This window comes from Taudactylus pleione, unplaced genomic scaffold, assembly GCF_031769625.1.
Source record: "Taudactylus pleione unplaced genomic scaffold, aTauple2 ptg000130l, whole genome shotgun sequence".
Lineage (NCBI taxonomy): Eukaryota > Metazoa > Chordata > Amphibia > Anura > Myobatrachidae > Taudactylus > Taudactylus pleione.
In genome coordinates, this window is record NW_028284532.1 from 6,936,357 (window position 1) to 6,961,710 (window position 25,354).

The following is a 25,354-nucleotide window of genomic DNA, read 5'->3' on the forward strand; positions in this document are numbered from 1 at the left end:
ATATGTTTAAAGACTACTGTCTTGTATTACATGCAGCTTGGTCCTTCAGGTTTACTATATACAATCCTAAGCAGCCTTGGGTAACCTGGACCTTACATTAGCAGCACATTTTTTATGTAAATTACTAAATAACTTCTACATAAATGATTTGTCTTTATTAGACTGGAACACTTCTTCTCTGACAGATGTGGATGCTCCTTAACAGAAGTTAGTATTGCAGTAATGTCAGTAATCCAGTAATATTTTCTCAAGAATCTTTCATAAACACAATCTGAATTGCAACAATTGCAATATCAAACTATACAGGATACCCTTGTTTGAATTACTGTAGATAATGGTGCATACACACGGTCAGATTTTGAACCGAGTAGAACCGAGCCTGCACATCCCTAAGAATGATAACGATTTAAAAAATCGTTCAATCGTTCAAATCTGATGAAAAAATAGTTCATGTATACATACATGAACGATGGACGATGAACGATGCGCGTTCACGTTTGTCAGAGAACGATATCTGAGATCTGACATGTTTGCAGTCAGATTTGTCAGATATCGTTCTTTTTCTTCAAATATCGTTCAAATTGTTCACTGTTGCTTGTTTTGAACGATTTGGACGATTTGAACGATTTGAATGATTTTTTCATTGGTGGCCACTCCCCAGCCACTCCCCGAGGTTCCATTTTGTGATCAGCACGACGCAGAGCCAGCAGTGCAAGCCGGTGGTGCAGCTGAAGACGCCCAAGACACTCTAAATAAGGTAAGTGTATTTTTTTTTTTTGGAGCAGCATTTCAAAGCAGTGGGGGCCGGCAGCATGGGGGTTAATAAGGATACCAGCGGGCATCAGCAGCGGGAGCAGGGCAGGGGGGGAGAGGGTGGAAAATGTTCTACACCAGCGGGGACATTTTGTATATCATCAGCGGGGCATCATCAGCGGGGGCAGTGCAGGGGGGAGGGGGTGGAAATGGAGGACACACCAGCGGGGACATTTTGTATGTCATCAGCGGGGCATCAGCAGCGGGGGCAGTGCGGGGGGGAGGTGGTGGAAATGGAGGACACACCAGCGGGGACATAATTTTGTATATGAGCAGCGGGGGGGAGGGGGGGGGAGATGGAGGACACACCAGTGGGGACATTATTTTGTATATGAGCAAGGAGGAGGAAATGGAGGACACACCAGCGGGGACATTATTTTGTATATGAGCAGGGGGGGGGGAAGTGGAGGACACACCAGCAGGGACATTATTTTGTATATGAGCAGGGGGGGGGAAATGGAGTACACACCAGCGGGGGCATTATTTTGTATATGAGCTGCGGGCCATCAGCAGCGGGGGCAGGGCGGGGAGGGAGGGGGGGGGCAAAAGTTGGACACACCAGTGGGGACATTGTTTTTTATATGAGCAGCAGCCCATCAGCAGCGGGGGCTGGGCGGGGTGATGGGGGAAATGGAGGAGACACCAGTTGTGGACAATGTATTCAGCGGGCCATCAGCGTCGCGACTGCTGCCAAACCTGCCATGTTGTTATTTTTTCATCTGCAATGTTATGGGAAAACATGGCATGTCATATAGGACCTGCTATGCTGCTGCAACACCTGGCATATTGTTATTTTTTCATCTGCGATGTTATGGGAAAACCTGGCATGTCATATAGGACCTGCCATGCTGCTGCAAAACCTGGCATGTTGGTTATATGACAGAAACACTCACAGGTATCACGGGGAGAGGCACAGTACGTGCTAGTGCATAAATGGATCTCAGCGACATAGGATATAGTATTTTTGATGGGCCAGTTATTTTTTATATTAAAGGCTTTTTTATTGTAATGTTAAGAGAATTGACATACCTGTTTTTTTGAATGTCTCTTTGAATCTTTGTATTTCAGACATGCCTGGTAACAAGCACACAAAATATGAGAATGCCAAACGTTCGGGAGCTGGGACAGATGAGGTGAAGAAACCAACATTATGGTATTATGATATCCTGTCCTTTGTCCTGATGAAAGAGGCGGAGACACAGTCAGTTAGCTCACTGGAGGCAGCCGTGGAGGTGAATCCTCCTATTGAAGTAGCGGAGACTCAGGATTCTGTAAGTTCATGGACTATATAGTTTTTTAAAAAATTCTAGAACCTGTTAAATATAGTTTTCAGATGGTATGTAGTGATGTAGGTCCTATTTTTTTTTTTAGTTTAAAAACTTTTTTTATTGAATTTTTTTTTGGTTTTTGTATTTTTAATAATAATTTGAAATTAATTCATATTTTCTTTCCTAGCTTCGTCCTATGGAGGAAGTGGATCCTGAGCCTCCAACCAGTGAGCTAACGGAACTTGAGGCATGTAGTGTGGAGGCGCCACCAACAACACCGCAGCCCCAGCCAGAGGCAAATAGGCGGAGGTTGGCAGCCAAGGGGGCGCAAGCCTCAAGTTCCAGACCTGATCGGGCTGAAAGATTTTTAACACGTGCTGAGGAGGTTCTTCATACAAATTCGGATGACTTAACAGTTTTCGGTATAAACATGGGCAATGAGTTGAGGAAAATGAAGCCCCGAACCCAATTTCTTTGCCGGCGGCTTATATATGGGCTTATTTATCGTGGTATGACAGATGAGGTGGATGAAACCACGACAATAAGCCCATACATACCCCAGCAAAGTCTTCCCACGGAAAGAAGTACCAGTCACCTCCATGCACCGATTCCCCCAATTCCTCCTCCACAAAATGTCTCCCCGTTCTGCGTCGGGATCCCCTCAGTCACCATCAAACCTTCCTGGGCCGTCCTCATTTGCCCTTCACTCTGCTGTTGGGAGTGCATTGCCCACTCTTGCCCATGAAGATTTTTTTGATACCTAATTTTTGTAGACACGTTTTTTTATGGCATGTTTGTTAATTTTTTTTTAGCCCTATTTCTCCTTCTCTTTCGTCTGGATGTTGGACACTTGCTCATAATACCATAATGTTGGACTCTCTTCACCTTATCGTTGCCCTTCCTTTGGAATGTTTGGCTTCCGCTGACATTGTTCGGAATATTTTTTGTTCTTCTGCTTTATCCAGTTTGGGTTGCATTTGTTTTTTTGCCCATGCAATACTTCTGCAGCAGCTGATGAAGCCTTGTAGCCCCGATCTGAGTATTCTTTATTTTCAAGGCACTCATTGGCTTGGCACTACCCAGAATATCCTGTCCAGTATTCCTGGGCGATTTATTTTTTTGTATTTTAAAAAATAAAAATTATATTTAATTTAAAATTCAAAATTCATCTGTCTTTATTTAAACTTATTTTAATTAAATATTAAGCAAAACAATTAATGTCTTTAGTATTTGCAATTTATAATTATTGTTTTAAATCTGTGACTAGACAGTGGGCCCGATTTAGACCCCCTTGCACGCGCAGAACGCCTACAAGTGGGTCGATGTTCCATCATCCTGGACGCTTGCTAAAGCTGTGGGTGGTCACCCACAAGTTAACGAGCAGCCAGGAGTATGGTTTTAATAAACAAATTTTCCACCCTGATTCCGACCATTTGTAGATGATTAAAAACAATGTTTTTGGACATATTTTACAAAATACCCAAATTGTCCCTAGGGGGGTGGCTTTGCGAAAAAGTGCCCTACATATTTTAATAATTGCGTATATTTGCAGTAGGGGGGAAATCCACACTTATTTAACTATTTATTTTACAGTGAACTCACAGGTGCCACATAGCTGCTAGCACTTGTAGTTCCACAAGAGCATAATGACAGGCATGCTGGCACTTGTAGTTCAACTGTAAGATTCAAAAAATTAAGATCATTTGCCCAACACATTACACCTATACACAACACTGAAAGGGATAGGGAGAAGAGCGCCAGGCTTCAGCGTAAGCCGGGGGTGCTGGGGAGGGGGGTAAACTTCTTTGAGGGGTTCCCCACTCCCCCTAAAATCCCTGGCTTACCCTAAGTGATTTAGGGTGGTAATGCTTTGGACCTAGAGGCCAGGAGTTTGGGTCTCTGAAGCTTTGGCGTTACTCCCAGGTCTGTTTAATTTTGTAATGTACAAGAACAAAATAAGTAAAGAGACAACTTAAAAAAGCCAACACAGGAAAACATATAACAAAGAAGGGTTCAATTTATTTTTCCTTGTAAATACAAATTGTATGTCAGGTAATTTTTTAAAAACTTTTAGGCACGGTCTGCCTGCCAGGGAACGGCACCTTCACCATTAAAATAAGAGACGTATCGGTCCCTGATTTGCTTGGCCCCTGCTGTGACACCTTGGGGAAGCAAGGGAGGATTGACAGAGGACCAGTTTGGAAGTGCCGGTTCAGTGGAAACTCCTGTTGTCAAACTGGGTTGTCCTTGGGTTTTACGCAGCAAAAGGTTATGTAAGACATATGCTGACAGAACCACCCAATTTATCTTATCCATACGCAGATTTATAGCCGTGTGGAAAACTCTAAAACGATTACTCAAAATCCCAAAGGCGTTCTCCACTGTTCTCCTGGCTCTGGATAGACGATAGATGAAAATTTGCCTTTCTGCTGTCAATTATCTTTTTGCAAATGGCTTAAGGACATGTTTGTCCAAGGCAAATGCCTCATCACCCACAAATACAAATGATAACCCATGTGAACAATCATTAGCAGTAGAAAGTTGTAACATGTTCTTCTCCATCCTTTCATAAAATGTTGTGTTTTTAAATGATCCACCGTTGGAGGCTCGACCATTCTTTCCTACATCAATGAAGATAAATTCATATTTGGCAGAAACTATTGCCATTAGGATGATACTGAAGTAGCCCTTGTAATTAAAGTACACGGAGCCAGTATTGCTGGGTTGGGTAATCCGGATGTGCTTGCCATCAATGGCACCACCGCAATTTGGAAAATCCCATCTCCTTTCAAATTCCGCAGCAATGTTCTGCCAATCGGCAACTGTAGCAGGGAACTGAAATTAAAAACATAAAATATGTTTCAGCACATTTAATTCTTAAATTGATGATCAAAAAATAACATTATTTACAAGGGTCAATTTACTACGCAGTGTTTTCAGAGACAGAGTGAAACAACAATAAAGGTGACAGGCAATTGGGGTGTTTGTGAAAAGACAATGTGAAACTGTTGAAAAGCCATCCTTACATAAAATCAAACTTGATGTCCAAAATAATACATCCTAAAAAAACAACTTAGCAAGGCCAGTTTAATGGCGAGGGAGGGTTAAAAGGAGTGTTTGTACAATGGCCCACAATCACATGGGTTTACCAAAACTACTGGCCCATGTCTCAACCTGCCGCTGGTGTGCCCTCTGCTTGCGTCATGTAAACTGCAGGGAGCGCAGGATGAAAATAAAAATTACACACATCCAGCCACCAGCTGCCTCACAATCCATTTTCTCAAGGGAACGGCAAATGAAGAAAGACGTCATGACTTACAGTATACTGTAGTGCAATAGAAGAGTTGAGTCTCGGCGAAGGGTAAATTACATTTGTGTCAGGTGGGTGAATTAAGGTATTTTTCTGACCAGTATTTTTGATGTGTGTGATAGGGCCACTGTCAATGCATTAGAGTGGTGCAAAAATAGGCAATACAGTATACTGTGGCCACTATAGGGAGAACCATATAGGGGGGCCACTTCATGGGGACACAGCATAGGGTGTACTAATATGGACGACAGAACTTATTAGTTTTCAACCATGCAGGGCCGGTGCTTCCACTAGGCAAGCTTAGGCATCTTCCTAGGAGCGGCCCCCAGTAGAGGGCGGCCAGCCCACAGATAACCCACTCCACCAAATTGACGGGTGCACACTGACATTGTGTTATCATCGGGCACCTGGCTCCTCCTCTACCCCTGCCCCCTGCGCCGCCGCCAGCAAAAGCCGGAGAAGGGAGCTCACTCCTGAGCTCCGTTTTCTAGGTTGCACAGTGCACTATGGGAGTGACATCACCCATGATGTCACTTCCATATTGCCGAGGAACGGACGCCGTGGATGGACGGCAGCAGGTCTGGAGTGTGTTTTAAGTTGTTTTTTTTTTGGATGTGTTTGTGCGCCCGGCTGGGGAGGGGTGGTTACTACAGGGGGCATTACTTTTGGGGGCACTACAGGAGGCCAAAGTACTGGGAGCACTTCAAGGGGCATTACTACTGGGTAACTGCAGGGAGCATTACTACATAGGGCACTAATAGGGCATTAGAACTGGGATCACTACAGGGGCCTTTACTATTGGGGCCACTGCAGAGGGCATAACTACTGGAGGCACTAATACAGGGGGCACTATTACTACTGGGTGCACTGTATAATGGCCACCATTACAGTGAGCATTGCATACTGACAATTGACATTGTCATATTGCAAATTGACATTTCCCACATGACAGTGCCCATCTGACATTGCCCATCTTACCATGTGGTAAATGTCTTATGCGGTTGACAAACTGTGGGCCTGATTCAGAGCCAGACGCTCTGACCAGAGCCCTTGCTCTGAATCAGGGCCATCCTACCTATTATTGGAGCGGGCTCCTGGCCGCTCGCATAGCTGTGGGTGACCACCCACAGCTTATGCGAGCAGCCAAAAAGATGGTCGCGATGGTCAAGACATGGTCAAGATGGTCTATCAGAGCCAAAAGCACTCCCACTGACATCACTAGTGATGTCAGTGGGTCCGGCCCCAGGCGGTAGGCGTCCATCTGGGCAGCCACGCCCCCGGCACGCCCACCAAAGGGGGCGTACTGTCAATCACCATCGACAGCACACACCCTTTGGTGCAAGACCCATAGCGACGGCTTGGCCGTCGCTATTTGGGTCTCGCACATGCACACGACGGAGCTTCTTCCGTCGTGCACATGCGCACTAGGGCAACATCGACCCGCTTGCGAGCGCACAGTGCTCGCGAGCGGGTCTGAATCAGGCCCAGTGTTCACTCTACAGTCAGTGCAGATGCTGATTGGCTGGCGGAACGTGCCAGCTACGTGCTTGGCCCATCAGCTGTCATTCACAAGCTATCGGTATGTGTGGCAACACACATAGAGATAGTGAGTACGTGTGGACAGCATTCCTTTTTTTGGTTGTCAAAGTTCCTGGGGATGGTGCGCAGACCAGTGCCAGGATATAGATGAGTATGTTTTCTTTCACTTGCAGGGGCAATCATTAAGGATTCTACTGGAGAAGAGAACAGACCGGCTGGTATAGGTAAGTATGTGTGAGTGGGTAGGGGTATGAAATAAAGTTATACTTGTCACGGTGTGCATGTTTTGTCTTTATTTAACTATGTATTTTACAGGGGGGTACAGATGCCGCATGTCTGCTGGCACTTGTAGTTCCACAAATGCCAAAGAGCAGACATTCTGGAACCTGTAGTACCACTGTAAAGTACAAAAGTTTTACATTCTTTGGCCCCCCTATTACCCCCATAGCCTATTAGTCCCTGCAGCCTTGGGTTGATTTCTAAAATACGGCTGAACCCTACACATTTTGTTCACCTTATTTTTAGAAACCACCCCTGGCTGCACCCCTAAACCCCAAAATCTGCATTTTTTTTAACCTGCTAAAGGCAGGCAAAAATGTATCCCCCTATTTTACATTGACTTTTCACCGGCAAAAAAAAAAGTTTAAGTAAATGTAATTAAATTAAATTGAATACGGGGATAATGAAAATCGGCAAACATATAACGTCATCGCCGATATTTTTTGTGCCGATTCCGACCTTTTCCCTACAAATTTATTACCCCAGTCAGTTGGTTAAAAAAAAAAACACACAGTATGTCATTACATGCAAATAAAAATAATAATTTAAAATACCTTTAAGTACGGGGGCTGGAGGGCTTGGTATATGGCCTTGCACGTCTCCGGTATGATGACGCCCAACGCCTGAGGTGAAATAAGGGAACCAAATTTCAGGTCAGCCAAGGGTCTTCCGGTAGCCAAATATCGTAAGGTAACCACCAGCCTCTCCTCAGCCGATATGGCCCTCCTCATATTCGTATCCTGTCGCTGAAAAACAGGAGTCACAAGCTGCAGCAACTCCTGAAAGACGACGTCGTCCATCCGCAAGAAATTCCGGTAGTCATCCGGATTATTCTCACGGATTTCCATGAGCAAAGGCATATGGGACATGGTATCCCTCCACAAAAGCCACTCCTTTGTCCAGCAAGAGCGAGGCCTCCTCCTCCTCTCAGCCCTCTCCCTCCCAGACAAAATTGCGACTCCTGCGTAGGCCACCATCATTCGCTGACGAATGGGATCCATGTCACTATAGCACAATAAACACACTTTGTAAAAGGCAAGCAAAAAACAAAGCGGAGCAAATTAGCAATGCAAAGACGTTTAGCTGGTATAAACCGAACCAAACTAGCCACAGAGCAAGAAATGCAAAGCTATAAAATGGCCCCCAGCTTTTTATTCCCTCATGCTAGTCACACCCAGCATTTCCCTGTCAATCATTAACTTTGGACCAATCTTTCTCATTTGAATTTCCACCCTTTTTTTCTGTCACATTTGTCCAATATCGTTTAAACCGTCCATCGTTTATAAAAATCGTTCAAATCGTTGAATAAATCGTTACAAAAATCGTTCAAATCGTTTGAAAAAAAAAAATCGTTCAAATCGTTCGAACGATATCATTCAAAAAAAAAAATCTGACCGTGTGTATGCACCATAACACTTTCTATGTATAGTACATTCTTTCCTAAAGCCCCCTGTGATAGTAAAACTTGCCAGATGGAGTTCTAACCCCTTGACCCTGACTTACACCTCCTATCTATCACCTTCCAATTACACCTGTATGTACTACTACAATAAATTGAGTTATACTGTATCAAGCACCTAAACATCACTATTTTGCACTCTATTGGCCAAGCTACTGGTGGTGCACTTTATTTGCTGATAATAGTTAGAGGAGTATTCAACTGAGTATATAACTTAGGCCCTCATTCAGAGCCACTCGCAAACAGCAGTACGCTCGTTGCGTTCTGATGTTGACTAACCACGCATGCGTCGGTGTTACACTGCGCATGTGCGTACGGCAGATTGCGAGCTTTTTATCTGTCGTTCCTAAAATAGCGTACAGGAAGTGACATGTCAAATGTGATTGACAGAACAGGGCGTTTTTGGGTGTTGACGGGGGTGGAGATGGAAAAACGCAGGCGTGGCGAGGCGTTTTTGGGGCGTACATACATTAGCAGATGCGAACGTCAAATGTGTTCGGACCGTCACATACGTCACTGGAACATCCTCTTTCCCTTCAAAATGCTCGCACAGTTTCGGGTCTGGATTACTCAACCACATTGGCGATGGCCTTCTCCTCCGTCCCGGGACTCCACGATGTTGCAGCGATTAATCGCGGGTGGTCACAAAAGCAATTAGTGTTGTATTGAAAACCGGCTTGGTATGTGTTTGGAAAGCAGTTTATTGGGATAGCACAAAACCGTACGCAGGTGGAAATCATACCTGCTAATATCAGGATTACACAATCAATTGGCGTACATTTTTTGGGGTTTTTTTTGGCCTCAATTTGTTGTTTATGGCCTATTGTGACAATAATGTCATCATGTTTTAATTAGCTCCCCTTTTTTTTTTTAATGTGCAATTTGCATCGTTATGTGTTTTTTTAAACGTTCCTTCAAGAGGCCTTTTTTTTATACAAATGAAATGGTTTTTGGTGTCCTTTTTTGCCTTTAGGGCCAGGATTAAATGTAACCCATTTGTCCAATAATGTCACAATACAATGTCAGATTTTTTTCATAAATTTATTGTTTAAACACAAACCAATTGGCATAATATTTTTTTTTAGTTTTTCTGCCAAAGATACTTTTTTTCAGAAATAAATAATCAATAACTGATAACATAAACGTACAAAAATAACTTAAAAACATTTCACAAGAAAGGAGAGGGAAGTTTTGACCAGAAAGGAATATGAGCCAAGCACAGAAGGAGTGTGGGAAAAGTCGCCATTGCTGTCACCGTTTTTTCGCCCGTTTGGATGGGGGAGGGTGGGCGCCAGACCGGGTCCGGGATGCCATCGGGCTGGCCTGTCCAGAGGCAGATGTTGTGGCCTCTGGACTAGGCACAGGGCTAGGCACATTTGGAGGATTGGCTGATGTTGTGCCAGAGGTGGAGGATCCTGATGTTCCGGCAGGAAGGGAGGTCGGCTCCACCATGTGCTGGCGAACGAGCTGCTCCAGGGCATCGGCGATGCGGATGTTGGCCCTGGTATTTTCCGCCAGGGCCTGACCAATGGTCACGTTGGCTGCAGCATTTTGCTCCAGGGCCTCAGCCACCCATAGCAGACTGGCGTCCATCCTCTGCAGAATCTCCGTATGGAAATCCGATTTGAAATTGAGTTCTGTGAGGAGGCCCACTGCCTGCGAGGGGGCACGCCCTGGACTGGCTTCTGCAGGGTCCTCAGCCGGATGTACTGGTTCCTCCCCTGCAGAGCCAGCAGAAATTCTGCGGCCAAGGCTTCCCTCTGGAGCAGACTCATCCGCCTGTGTCTCTGTTGGAAAAATGAGAAAAGAATCACATTAGAATCTACATATTGGCACAATAGCATTTCAGAGTTGGTGACATCACAATACTTACCTGGGCCAACATGAGGAGCCGCAAAGTCTGGCATGTCCGTATCCATGTTGGACACGCCAAACACCTCCACAGGCTGCACACACCCCTGTGCCAGCTCTTCTAAATCCGTCAACTCCAATGACACAGGGGTGGGACCCCCACCTGTCCCCCTTGCATGCCTAGCCCTGTCCGCGAGTTTTTGCTTTAGGCGATATTTGAAGTCGCCCCATCTGTGGGGAAAAATGGAAGCCATTATCCTTTGGTTTAAAATGGTGTTTGTTTTTAGGGGGGGCAAGGGTTTACTTACCGCCGTTTGACATCCCGGGCTAGACGGACATAATCACCCACCGTATTGACAGCAACGGCTACCTCTTCCCACATTCTCCACTTCTGGCTTAGACTCATATTCCTGTCTGCCTGTGGCAGGATGTCCACACACTTCTGGATCAAAACCTCCATCTCCTTTCTTGTGAAATGTGGCTGCCTTTTTTTTTTGGCCGCTTTGGCCGGAATACTGGGCCCAGCAGCCTCTTCCATGTCATCCTCCTCACCTATTTGTGTAAATTTACAGAATTCACAAAATCACAACTTGCCTCATCTTATGTTTCAAATTAATCGTTGATAGAAAATGCATGAAAGACTTACCGCCTGACTCTTGGGCATTTTTTCCCTGGTCTGTCGCCATGTCTGCGGTCCAAACAAGAAATACACCAGAATTTGAATGTGTTTTCGTGACGTATTTATACATGCGTCCTTATTTTGCGGCCGCATCATTGATTGTGCGGCCCTATGATCCCTCCTTAATTTGTGCGGGAAACGAAACACTATTTATGGCTTGGTGTGTCTCAAGTCGAGGTGGCGTTTTTGGATTGTTGGAGGTTATCTTGGCTGGAGTTTATTGATTGTGTAGAAAGGAGTTGGAGGTTGGAGAATCGTTTGTTGTTTAGATTTGCGGTTTTTTTTCCGTTATCTTTGTTGGTTTATATTTTTGGGACCTCGTTTGTTGATTTGGTAAGTTTTGTGAAGTCTAACTTTTGTTCAATTGTTGTTTCATTGTGTTTTGTATATTTTGTAATTTTTGGATACCTAATTTATTCTATTTTAGATTTTGTTTATTTTCGACCCCAAAGACCTTTTGATTTTGCATCTTAGATATTTGCTCTTGGTAAGTCCATTTTTTATCTAGTATTAGCGAACTAATTAGCGCATTTTTAGTAGTTACTCTTGTGACTTGTATTAGCGAACTAATTAGCGCATTTTTAGTAGTTACTCTTGTGACTTGTATTAGCGAACTAATTAGCGCATTTTTAGTAGTTACTCTTGTGACTTGTATTAGCGAACTAATTTGCGCATTTTTAGTAGTTACTCTTGTGACTTGTATTAGCGAACTAATTAGCGCATTTTTAGTAGTTACTCTTGTGACTTGTATTAGCGAACTAATTAGCGCATTTTAAACAGCTTAATAATCATTCTAACTTTTTGATGGTTTAGCTTTCGCTTTTTGAGCCAACATTTTGACCCGTTTTGATGTACTGTGTTAAATGTCGCTTTGCGGTTTTGCTAAATGGGTGTTTGGCATATTTGAACTTTGGTCTAGCACAAAATGTATCCACAAAAATGCACAGAGTGAAATGTGTCAAGTGATTTTGTTGTTTATTTTCAGTTTGGACGTATCATGACAATACCCCGGCATGTAAGCAGCAATGGATGGTATCATCAAGCTAAGTTGTTTTAATATAGTTTGGGGGTGGGTCAACAGCCTTACTTTTAAATTTTGGAATTTCAGGTTGATCTGGGGAGGATTGTTCAGGCCATGCTCCCGGAAGCCGACCAATCTCAATCTCATCCCAGGCGTAGGCATCGTAGGCATGCAAGGCCCCAGATATTTCGAACACGTGTCACCCTTTTTGGAATGCCCGATGATGAGGTTTTAAGACGCTACCGTCTACCTCCCAAAATCATCATAGACACTCTCTCTTTAATAGAAAGTGATCTTGAGCGGCAAATTGACAGTCCAACAGCAATACCACCACTGACGCAATTTATGGCGGTGTTACATTTCTGTGCCTCAGGATCGTTTCAAACAACGGTGGGAATAGTGGCGGGCATCTCCCAATCCTCCTTTTCCCGGATCCTGAGGGCAGTGATGGAGGCACTTTTCAAGCACCTCCATCATTTTATTCAAATGCCTTTGGATATGGGTGCCCTTAGTGTGGCCAATGCCAATTTTTACCAAATAGCTGGCTTCCCACACATCATAGGGGTTGTGGATGGTACTCACATACCACTTCAGCCTCCAGCACGGCTGGAGGCAATATTTCGAAACAGGAAACACTATCACTCCCTGAATGTAATGGTGGTATGTGATGCCTCCCTCCAGATCCTGTCCCTGAATGCTAAGTTACCAGGAAGTGCACATGACTCCTTCGTCATCCGGCAATCAGGGATATGGCAGAAATTAACCAACCTACAAGCTGGTGATGCGTGGCTTCTGGGTAAGTGGAGACCTTTAGTACATAACAATGTTAAGCTTGATACACAGTGTTCCTGATGTTGTCTCTTATTTTTCACAGGAGACAGTGGATACCCTTGCATGTCCTGGCTGCTCACTCCTTATTTGGCTCCCACACCAGGCCCACAAAGTGAGTATAATTCCGCACTTACAGCCACCAGGCAAGTGGTGGAGCGCTGTATCGGCCTTTTAAAAGGCCGATTCTGATGCCTCCACCGCTCTGGTGGCGAGCTCATGTATTTGCCGGATATGGTGTCGAAAATTGTGGTCCTGTGTGGGATATTTCACAACATCGCCATAAGGAGTGGTGTCCCAATGCAGCCAGAGGATGCCTTACCTGAGGATGGCCCCCCCGAGGTTGGTCGGAGGTCAGTATGTGGGGGGGCCATACGCGATGATGTGGTGGCCAGATTTTTTAGGTAAGTTTGACCCAAACTACAGTGTTTATACCTAATGTGTTTGTGTTTGTTTGCGAACATCTAATTTTTTTTTTTTTTTTCACCATCTTCTGTTTGTTCACATAATCTTTGCCACTCCAACGCTCACTACTTCCTGCTACCCTTACCAAACCTGGATCTGGTGATTTTGTCCATATATTCTGGAACCCATATCGCAACGCCATGTTTGTGGAATCATGTTGGCATGGTCCTTCGTCAACCAGTTCTTGATTGTTTTATTTAATTAAATATTTTATTTGTATGTGTTGTATTTGAGATTATCACTGTTTTTTTGTTTTGGGACTGACCACTTTGATTTCTCATTTATGTTGTGAATAAATGTTTGGAGAGTGAAATGGTCTTCCTTTTTTTGGACGTTAACAGCAAGTGGAACCAGGTTAACACACCTTACAATTGACTAAGGGGTAATCCAGTACTGACACCAGTTGATTTAAACTGAAATATGTTTGCAGGTTCCCAACCCACACCAAAAGGAAGCCTGTCCAAACCTTTGGATTTTGAAGATTGGCCTAAGCAGCTTGCACACCAACTAGGAACCTGTAAAATGGCGAAATATCTAATTGACACTACACCCAAAAAGGGAAATGACATTGTTACTGTTATGTGTTTCTTGTGGCTGTTTAACATACAAATACAAAATACAATCTAACTTTTAAAAAATGGAAATCCGTGCAGGAACAGTCTACTTATGTCAGGGAAAACTATTTGTGTTTTAGAAAAAAAGAATGAGCCAGAACGTATATTAGAACTACAAAATTTATTTACAAAACGAAAAAAAAAAAAAAAACTACTGGCGAAGGATGCCAGACAGCCGGTCAAGGGCCACAAGAAGGCCAATTACATGTTGGCACATCTGGCCAACACAATCCTCCACCTCTTGACGACGCCTCTGTTCCTCTGTGGGTGAGAAAAGTGTGTGGATTAATAAAACAATAGGGAATCCACATTAAAAAAACAAAAACACAACGAAATCACTCCTAAACCGAAAAAAAAACAAAAAAAACAAAAAGGGGGTGCTGGCAAAAATACAAGGCCTATGTACAAATTCACACAGGTGTGATATGTGTATGTTGAAATCAGCAGGAAGAGGTAAAGGCAAACTGCTAAATCACCAAAAGTAAACCAAACAAGCACGAATAAAGGCACGACACATGATTACATACAAACAGTTTGTGGTTAAAAAAAATGAGAAATAAAAACATACCGGGAGCCAAAACGGGAGCTCCGGAAGTCCCTCCATGTTCCTCTTCGGAGGAGCCTTCATTCCCCAAAGAACGGGGAGGGGTAATGATGGACTCCGGGGAGGGGGTAATTGGAAGAGGGGTGGGTGGAGGAGAGGGGGAAGTGGGACGGAGGGGAAGGAGGCCCGACAGTTCCGGGAGAGGGTCTGGGAAGGCTGGGGAGGAGTGGGGTATAGGGGAAATATTTGGGGTGGAGTGTTGGCTGGGGGTTGGGGATAGTGGCCGGGAACGCCGTCTGGCCGGACGGTGACGGCGTAGTCTTGGCTGTCCTCCTAAAATATGTCAATCAAATTGAGGTTAGTTTCTGGGCAAATCCGGGGCCCAAATTAAAAAAAAAAAACCAGCAACAAAAAACATGCAAAAAGGAGTAGAATGAAAAAAACAGAAATAGAGGGAAAACAAGCACACGCTGATATGAGGACAAATAATTAATAGGACAGACAGGAAAACATGCACACGCAGATATGAGGACAAATAATTAATAGGACAGACAGGAAAACATGCACACGCAGATATGAGGACAAATAATTAATAGGACAGACAGGAAAACATGCACACGCAGATATGAGGACAAATAATTAATAGGACAGACAGGAAAACATGCACACGCAGTTTGCCCCACAAACACAAACATGAAAACCACAATACATAACACTTACTTTCAACGATCTGCATGAGAAAGCATGCCAGCAAGCGGGGCGTTTGCCGTTGCAGGTCTGACCACCTGCGCTCAAGCTTCCCGATGTTGCGGCGTGAACCCATCGACCGCAGGCGGGACCGTGCCTCCGCATACGCGGAGCGCTTCTGCCGGTTGGTGATGGGTGGAGGCTGGCTGGTGATCCGCCTATCCATCACCTCCGTAAGCACCAGCAGCTCGCGCCTGGTGAATGCGGAGGCTCTCATGATGGCAATGGAGTTTTTCATACAAAACATTTTTGATAAAGTGTGGCCAAAATTTCTGATTGGCTAATGTATTTTGGAAATTAACAGGAGCAATTTTATTGGTTAGTGTATGAGTCATGTGTTCAACAGGGCCAGAAATCTCTGGAGAGTTATGATAGGCTTGATGCAGTGACATGCGTTTGCAAATTTAAATAAAGAAATGAACCCCGGAAAATATGCGGGGATCCACAGCAATAGAACAATTGTTTAATTGTGGTTCACATGTTTTTTGAACAATAAAAGCGAATGTTCCATCCGTACGTATTCTGCGGGTAAACACAAACACGGACAAGAGTAAAGTTTCTTGCATTGTGTTGAAAAAAAAAAAACAATTAAGCTAATTGATACATTGATTGGCATGATACGATTGAGGGAGGTAGGCAGAATAAAGGAGCAGGTAATCGACATCTGACAAGGCCACTTCCGGTTTCACTTGTGCGTGCGTTCCCTTCAAGCCATTTCGGGGATGTACGCTCGCTATTTCGCATGCTCGTTAGTTAGAGGAGGGGTCGCCTGAGTTTAGGGAGGAATTTTAGATGCGAACGAAAATACGAGCGAGCCATTGAATTTAAATATTTTTGTACGTACGCCTAACGTACGTGCGCCCGCTTGCGAGTGGGTCTGAATGAGGGCCTTAATCGCATTCAGTACCATAAAATAACTGTATGATGCCTAATGGGTGCAAGGTGGATACATGTGAATGGGTATCTCAAGGGACTGCAGTGTAATTCGGTATCCAGCAATTAGATATAGGTAGTTGGTGTAAGGTTTGGATTATCCTTTGCTTGAATTTGGTCTACTTTATAAGTTGATAGATGACACCTCCAGAGTATTTTAATCAAAGGATCTCTAGTGTTTAATTTGCTGTATTCAGATAGCAACAGAGAACTATTTTCTTTAGCATTAAAGCTAGATACACACTATATAACGTATCATATGATATATCAATCTACACTGTTCTGAATGCTATATATTGTACACATCGTATAATATGAACGCCTGATCCGTCGTTCCTGATGGTTGTGCATTGCAATGTCCCATCTACTGTCCAGCATGGCATATGGGATGATGCAATTAATGATGTGGTGTTGTTACATGAGTCATGTAACGATACATCGTGCTATCATATGCTGGATCGTGCCGTATGTATAGTGTTTGCAATGTATTGTTATTTTTATCAGTCGCCGCATTGCTGAGTTGCACCATCGTATGGTGTGTACATAGCTTAGGTCTATAAGATTTGAGTACTCTGAAGTAGAAAAGTCTGTCCAGACTGTAGCTTAGAGGGGTGCTGGTACAAAAAGGAATTACTGCCAACCTCTCTTTTACTTTCTTTCCTTAGAGAATGCTAGATTATAGGTTTCCTGTAACCTGGAGCCTTATTTGCACACTAAGGGGTATATTTACTAATAATTGTGTCTGTCTGAATCATGTTTTCTGATGGTCTATGCATTCCTGTTTTTTTGATCTGTTTGTTGCGAACATGGGCGATTATTTCCGATTACGATTCACTCGGCATAAGCAAAATCCGATTGGACACGAATGAAGCCAGAAACCACCTCCTAACGTGATTTTATTGGTTCAAGCTATCACATGTAACAGTGTCATGACCAAACCATATAAATATGCCCAAACTGATCATAACTTGTGGGTTTTAGTGAGGAGTTGGCAGCACAGAGGGACAGTGAGAAGTAGGTATATTATTGGTGTATAGAGTTTTTGCGATTGTTGATTGTAGTGTGTAAATTGTCTTGTCCTTGTACTTGTTGGTTTATTTCACTTTATCTTTGTTTTCTTTTTTTTATTTTAAGCCCTGTTACTGTTTGTGTGTGTCTGTGGTGTGTGTCCTAAATGTTTGGAGCTAGTGTCATTTTCTGTTGTTTGCTGTTTATTGTATTTGTATTTTGTGTGTGTCCAAGGAGGGGCAGAGGAAGTTGAGGGAGAGAGTGTGGTAGAGGAGGTTGCTGCTCAGGAGGCTCAATATTTAAGTGATGAGGATCAGAGGTGTATCTAGGGGTCTGAGCTCCCCTGGCAAAGTAATGGACTGGTGCACCCCCTCCCTCCATATTTTCAGCGGCAGCCTCTCTGCTTCCATACACACTGTCCCCGCCCCATCTCCCCAGCCCGGGGGCTGAATGGGATCACTCTGTGAGCCGGCAGCCAGCCAATCAGGCTCCCTCTAATCAGACATGCAGAATAACAAAGACAGGACACCGATGAGAGTGAGAGGTGGATGATGAGTAATAGGGCATGCCATGCTAGCGCTTATAATGCCTCACTCCCTGGCAGGGCTGCCATCAGAAATTGTAGGGCCCAGGACTAACAAACTAGGCTGGGCCCCCTCCCTGGGTGAATGAATGTCATACTTTCCAACTTTCAGTTGCTCCTCTCCAGGAGAAGCCCAGAGAGGAGATGCAGCTAACCATTTTGGGGACGGGCTCTGTATGTCATTAGGCTGCCATGTACCACCTTTGAACCCCTCACCTTTATAGTAACCTATTCCTTCCCCATTCCTCCCCTGTAGTCCATCCTCCCTCTGTGACATCTCACATGTTCCCTAACCTGCCCAATAACACATTTATCTATCCCTGTAGTAACACAGCCCCCCCCCCCGCTCCTCTGTAGTAACATATTGCTTTGTCATTCCTTCCCTGTAGCCCATCCTCCCTCTGTGACATCTCACATGTCTCCCCCAACCTGCCCCATAACATATTTCTCTATCCCTGTGTTTATATTTAGCCTAAATATAATCACTTGTACATCACATACTGAAACAAATCATCAAATTCCCATAAATGACAAGCTTCATGACTTACCTGCTTGAAGAAAGCTCCTTCCGGCTGCATCTTCTGGTCCGGCTAGCTAGCACTGCTCCTCTAGTGCCGCAGCTCCTCTCCCAGCGGCGCAGCAGATGTGACGTCACGCACGCTGACAAACTTTATTGAACAACGGGATGGAAGGGGACAAGTGGGAGCTGACGCTGATTACCTGCAATCAAACAGGTAGTCAGCACGGCATGCAGGTTGGACCGCGCCTCCCTCTTCACTAATGTTGTAGCGCAGACAGTAGGAGCGGGCTCCCACTTTACTCATGGAGGAAGTAGCACCAGCGGTAGGAGCGGGCTCCCTCTTCACTTAAGCAGGCAGTAACAGGAGTGTACTCACAGCCTAATTCTACCCCTTGGCTGCGAGTTGGCGCCCCGGCGAGTGCCATCCTGGCCAATGGGTAGATATGCCCCTGATGAGGATAGTGATGATGTGTCCACACAGAGGAGCAAAATTAAAACTTAGCCTTAGTCCAGGAGGTCATGAAATCCCACCAGTATCAGGCTGGAAATACACCGGAAAAATGCCATTTGGGTGGGTGACTGTCATGATACAGTGTCACAGCCGCTGACACTGTAAGGTAGTATGTCACATGCAGATACAGCCGCACACAGAATATAGGCATACTGCATATCATTTGAATCAGTAGATACTTGTGCATCCTATGCATAATGCTTTGCGACTAATGGTAAGGTAAAAAGACGCTCTGTGCTACCGACTCACACAGTGCTATGTTAATTGTAACTTGTAGTACATGGAGGTAAGATGTACAGTATGTGGACACATCTGTATTTTTCATTTATTTTACCCCCTTGCCTACATTACCAAGAGCAACCAATCATATTCTAACACACATGTTTTTAAATGTTCTGGTAAATGTGACCTATAAAATGTATGTTTTAACATTGTGACATTACCTGGTTCACATTACATAATAACAACATGGCTTACATACTGACAATGCAGATTTGACACCAGCTCCTCAGAGACAGGACAGAGGGCAGTGACAGATGAGGCTGAAGAGGAGGCTGGCAAATAATGTGGTGAATAGCTTTTGTCCATCCCATAATCTGATATTGTTGTGTAATTGTTGGAATGTTTCTTATTTCGGTCCTTCACCTGCACCACCTCCACGTCTCTGGACAGTTCTTGCATCAGCAGAGCTACCATCCATTCCTGTCTGGCCTTTGTCATAGGAGTCTTTGGCCTCTCAATCCTCAAGTCTAGCTGGTGTCTGTGATTTAAAAAACAACACCATTAACATTGCACACTACACACTTAAGGGACAACACTACCACTGTATTACATTTACATCAGGATACATTGCCATATTTGTATGGTTCATAGGTGATTCTGGACAATGTTTACAATCAAAGCAGCCAGACTGCTAAGTATGACATTAATGTGTCATGTATTATGCATAAATGGAGGTTTTAATGTGGGCTTGGCCCAAATTGGTGATATGTTTAACTATCCGGCCGGTTTAATTCACTTACTGAAAGTACAAACTGGGGTGTGATAATATTTAGATATTGCAATTTAGATTAAGCAAACAATACTTACCCACTTGTCTACTATAGGTTCTTGAGATAATAAATCTGAAATTGTGCAGCAACGCTCAGATGTCAAACCTGTTGAAGCAGAAGATAAGAATTACAGTATGCTACAAATGTATGCAGATTCAGACCCAATTCCATCTTACCCCACATTATCAACTCAACAACCATAATTAAGCCCTAGCCCTCTGCTTGCCCAGTCAGACAATGTATTTTGGCTATCAATGTCAGAGTTCCACAATCAATAGCTGGGCCTACTCACAACCCAAGGTCATCAGCAAATCAACACAATAACTAAAACCAGCTACACACTGTCAGAATTTTTTGATTGGGACGAGGAACAGTATCTGTGCTACACATTATGCAATCTTTAGCTAGCAATTTTCCACCACACCACACTCATTTTGCATATGTCCACCTACAAAGAGGATGACAGTGACAGGAGATTTTCAGATAATCAAAGGAATGCATTTGTGGATGTTTTCTAACCATTTTATCAATAAAATGCTAAAACGATCGTTCATACACACTATACTGTACAATAAATGAGGGCGATCACCCAATTATTTGCAAATCAGCTTAAGATCTCCATTGGCTTATTGCTAATTAAATACCTTAACCAACCTTAATTAACTAAGCACTTAACTTATCTAATAAAGAAAGAGATGGACACCATAACAGCTTGGATAAAAGGTCACAGCTTTTATTTCCGAATTAATTAATGAATTCACCTAACCATGGTGGCCAGGAGACGTTGCGTACTCAGTTCTAGCTTTCAAGCTGACTTAAACGGGGAACGACTAAAACGTTCCCCCTAAAGACGCACTTACGCTGTGAAGGTCTCACCTCCCTCCTGGGCCAGTCTACTCTGAGCACTTCCATACAAAAGCGCTCGGGTCCCCTCGTACGAGAAGGACAGACTCGTCATGTTACATCGAGGTCCAGCGCCCTCACAACGCTCTCTTGCATCACAATAAAGCCACTGAGATGCAACGTTCTCCTGCCAAAGCCAGCCCCAATTTGAGACTGGCCCGCCACCAAAGGAAAAGACCACTAATCCAAAAAGGCAAGCAACTCCTTAATAAACAAACCTAAACCCAAATTATTAAAATGAACCCTGTCTGGGCGAAAAAATCTAGCTAAATTCGAACCCCAAAAGCTATGCCTGACTACCAAGCCACCAAATGACAGGACATGTTTATTCAAAGCTCTGTTAACCTTACGTCTAGCCCTATCCAAAGCCTTGTGATCCCGTTCACCACGCTTAACCAGTCGCGGCACTATTTCAGACCATACAATGCGCACATTCGGCCACAACAAGCGAACTGCATCAACCAATTCTCTCAGCTGAAAAGACAACTCCAAACCTTTCAATTTACACAGATCATTCCCACCAACATGCAGGACCAACCAATCAGGTACACCCCATTTTGCTGCAGACTCCACCAACAAATCTCGCCCAGATGCACAAAGCAGACCACGCACACCTATCCAGCGAACATGCGTGCCACCCAACAATTCACTGGCCCATCTATCCAAACCATGCCGTTCAGCCCAATAAATATATGAATGGCCAACCAGCCAAACCTGTTCTTCTCCAAAGTCTTCCCTTGTAAGGAAAGAACATCCTAACCATGAGCCACCGCACCAAAACCAAACTGCACACAACAAAATTAACAAACAGCAACTAAACTAGCAAGGATGCAATAGGGGAAACAGGTAACCTGAGTGAAGGAGAAAAACTAGAAAACCTTCCCCGTGAACCAAGTTGGGCCAGATGATGGTTCCCGGGAAGAAAAACTAAAAAATTCCTTCACACCCCCACTTATCGAATGCTAACCATTCGTTAACTGGGCGGTAAATAACGTTTTCGGGTTGTCGCAGGAGCGCACCTACAGCTTATTGCAGAGAACATACGTTTTATATGCAGAGGACCTCCACCTCCCGATCTTTTGAATATCACTGCTGGATGCTCCTGCTACTGCTGCACTAGTGGCAGCACCGATCCTGAAGGAATGAGTCCTGTAACTGGCGCCAACTAAGCCTAACACCACTTAGCCACGCCGAAGAACAGCAGTGAATTGAAATTTAGAAAGAGGGGACAGATTTGAGTGCACCAGCCATTGGGCACCACCTGCTGGATCACCAGCCATATATAAAGCGGCAAGTCGCACCGGGCAAACCGAAGCGTCATCCTGTTTATGCAAGGTAACCCACCTGCCCCGGCCTAACTGATCCGTCTTGGAAAACCGTAGTTTACACAAAACGGATGACTCCTGGAACACGATATCTCCCATCATGAACCCTCAGGACACCGAGGACTTGCTGGAAGCTACAATCTCACTGACCCTAAAAGCCCCAAAACACGCAACTGGAAAAGCCAAACAGAACCATAGGCAAACGCAGGGGTGGTTTCCTTCTGCCTGAAAACCCCCCTCCCAAGCCCACAATAGAAATAGTAATGTAATAGAATTTTACTAGTGCTGCATGTTCTTCACAGTATCACAAATGAAATAATTAGCACCGCCTGTTGATCTTTTAACATGTATCAGTCAGTAATAAATAACCTGTGCACCAACTAGGAGATCTGGAAAACATGCACTGTTAGGGATATGCTGCTATAGAGCCCAATATGTACATATATGTCCATGGGCAGTGCTAGGTTCCTCTGCTGCTCCTCCAGACTCCCGGACTTGCTCTAATAGTCTGGAATGGTGCCCACATCTAAAATAAAAACATTCAGCTCAGGCAGGATGGCCCTACTGCCGCATATAATGGCTTACTGTGATCGCTGGTCCTGTATATGCTGGGATTATGACACACAATACACTTTGTATGACGCAAGTTAAAGCTGGCTAAGTACTAATTATGGGCCTGATTCAGACCCACTCGCGAGCGGCTGTCCGCTCGCAAGTGGGTCGATGTTATGCACTGAGCATGCGCACGACGGAGGGAGCTCCGTCGTGCGCATGCGCCAGATGCGACGAGCGAAGGAAAGTCCTTCGCTCGTTGTGTCTGATCAAAGGGGGCGTGCTGTCGATGTTGATTGACAGCACGCCCCCTTTGGTGGACGTGCCGGGGGCGTGCCTCCCTGACGGGGGCGTTCCCACGGGAACGCCTCCCGTCAGAAGCCGGCCCACTGACATCACTAGTGATGTCAGTGGGAGTGATTTTGGCTCTGATAGAGCCAAAATCACTCCGGAGCTTGCGGTTGAAAACCTCAACCGCAGGCTCCGGCTCGCAGTTTCGATGGTCGCGATGGTCACGACCATCACGGCCATCAAAATGCACGCTCGTATAGGCTGTGGGTGGTGACCCACAGCTATACGAGCGTCCAGGAGGACGCTCCATATTCATGGAGGGCGGTCCTCATTCAGAGCGTGCGCTCTGCTCAGAGCGTACGGCTCTGAATGAGGGCCTATGTCCTCTTCATGGACTGGCCACACTCGCTCTAAAATCAAGCATTTGGAAACTCCCCTCTAGAAATCCTGCGTTTGCCACTGAGAACAGCGAAGCCACGAAAGAATCCGAAGCCACACTATCCATCACACCCAGCAAGCGAACAAGGAGATGAAGATCGATAGGCCTGCGGGAGTCAGCTCTGACAGGAAACTCCTTGGCCCATCCTTTAAGGGCTTTAGAAAGGATGAATGATTTGGTGGGATCTGGTAAACCTTTTAATTTACTGAAAAAGGAAATCCCTGCCAGAGCCGAAGTCATGGAAGCCTTGGAACGACCGTGCTGGTAATGTCCCCACACAAACCTAGACATCAACTCCGAGGAAGACTTACCCGGCTGAGAGCTTTGTGAACAGAAAGCCTGCCAATCCTGCCACGACGCAGTATAAGCCTTCCGAGTTGCTGGAGCCAGCGACCTCTGCGCCAGGCCCTCTATTCCGGCCTGATAATCTGCCATACAAAAGGAGGGCAAGGTAACCCAACTGCAGAAGCTGCCGGCGCCAGCAAACGGAAACGGGAGAATTGATATCGGGACAATGCATCAGCAATCGCATTATGCACCCTCGGGACGTGACGTGCGCGGAACCGAATGTTGGACTCTAAGCAACGCAAAACCAAATGCCTAAGGAGGCGCAAAGCCGGGGGGAGGAGGAATGCTGATTGTTGATGGACTGAACTACGCCTAGATTGTCGCACCAGAAAACTACATGCTGACATTGCGAAACGCTCCTTCCATAGCTCGACTGCCACTACAATGGGGAAAAGTTCCAACAAAAGCAAATTACTAGTAAGACCTTCTAAACGCCAATCAGGAGGCCAGGACTCTGTGCACCACTCCCCGTTAAAAAAGGCCCCAAAACCGGAGGACCCAGCCGCATTGGTGAAAAGCTGCAAAGTGCCATTCGACACTGGAGCAGCAGGCCAAATGCGTTCACCATTAAAATAACCAGAAAACTGGACCAGGTTCGAAAATCTTCCTTGATCTCAGAAGACAAACGAACGTAGTGATGCGGCTGGCTCACCCCGGCCGTGGACCTTTCCAACTTTCTGCAAAAAACCCTATCCATGGGAATTATGTGACAGGCAAAATTAAATGACCCCAGCAAAGATTGAACCACGCGCAATTTTACGCTATCTGTTCCTAAACAAACCGCAATCTGATCGAGCAATTTTTGAACCTTAACGTGTGGCAATCGACAACAACCAGCCATCGTGTCAATCTCAATGCCCAGGTAAGAAAGACAAGATGTTTTGTCAAGCGCAACAGGAACCCCCAAAACTCTAAACAAAGCTGTGGCGGAAAATAGGAGATACGTACAAACCTTGCTCCCTCCTGTACTTATAAAGAGAAAATCGTCAAGGTAATGCACAACACCGACATGACCAGTGCCTGCAACTATGCACCAATGTAAAAACGGACTGAACTTCTCAAAATAGGCACAGGAGACTGCACAGCCCATGGGCAGACATTTATCTACAAAGAAATTACCCCCAAGTCTAAAACCCATATACTGCATTGCGCCAGAATGTAACGGTAACAAGCAAAATGCGTACTCCTAACTTCGCCAGCAAAGCGCCCACACCAAAACTACGGACTAAACCCAAGGCATCGTCAAAGGACTGATAAACCACACTGCAAGCCGAATCGGGTATAGCATCATTAACCAAATTACCATGGGGGTAGGATAAATGTTGAATAAGCCGAAACTTCCCGGGCGCCATCTTAGGGACCACCCTTAAAGGCAAGATGCAAAGATTCAGCAAGGGAGGAGAAGGGAAAGGACCCTCCATCCTGCCCAGCAAAACCTCAGAATCCACTTTAGATCACAACATGAGGGAATT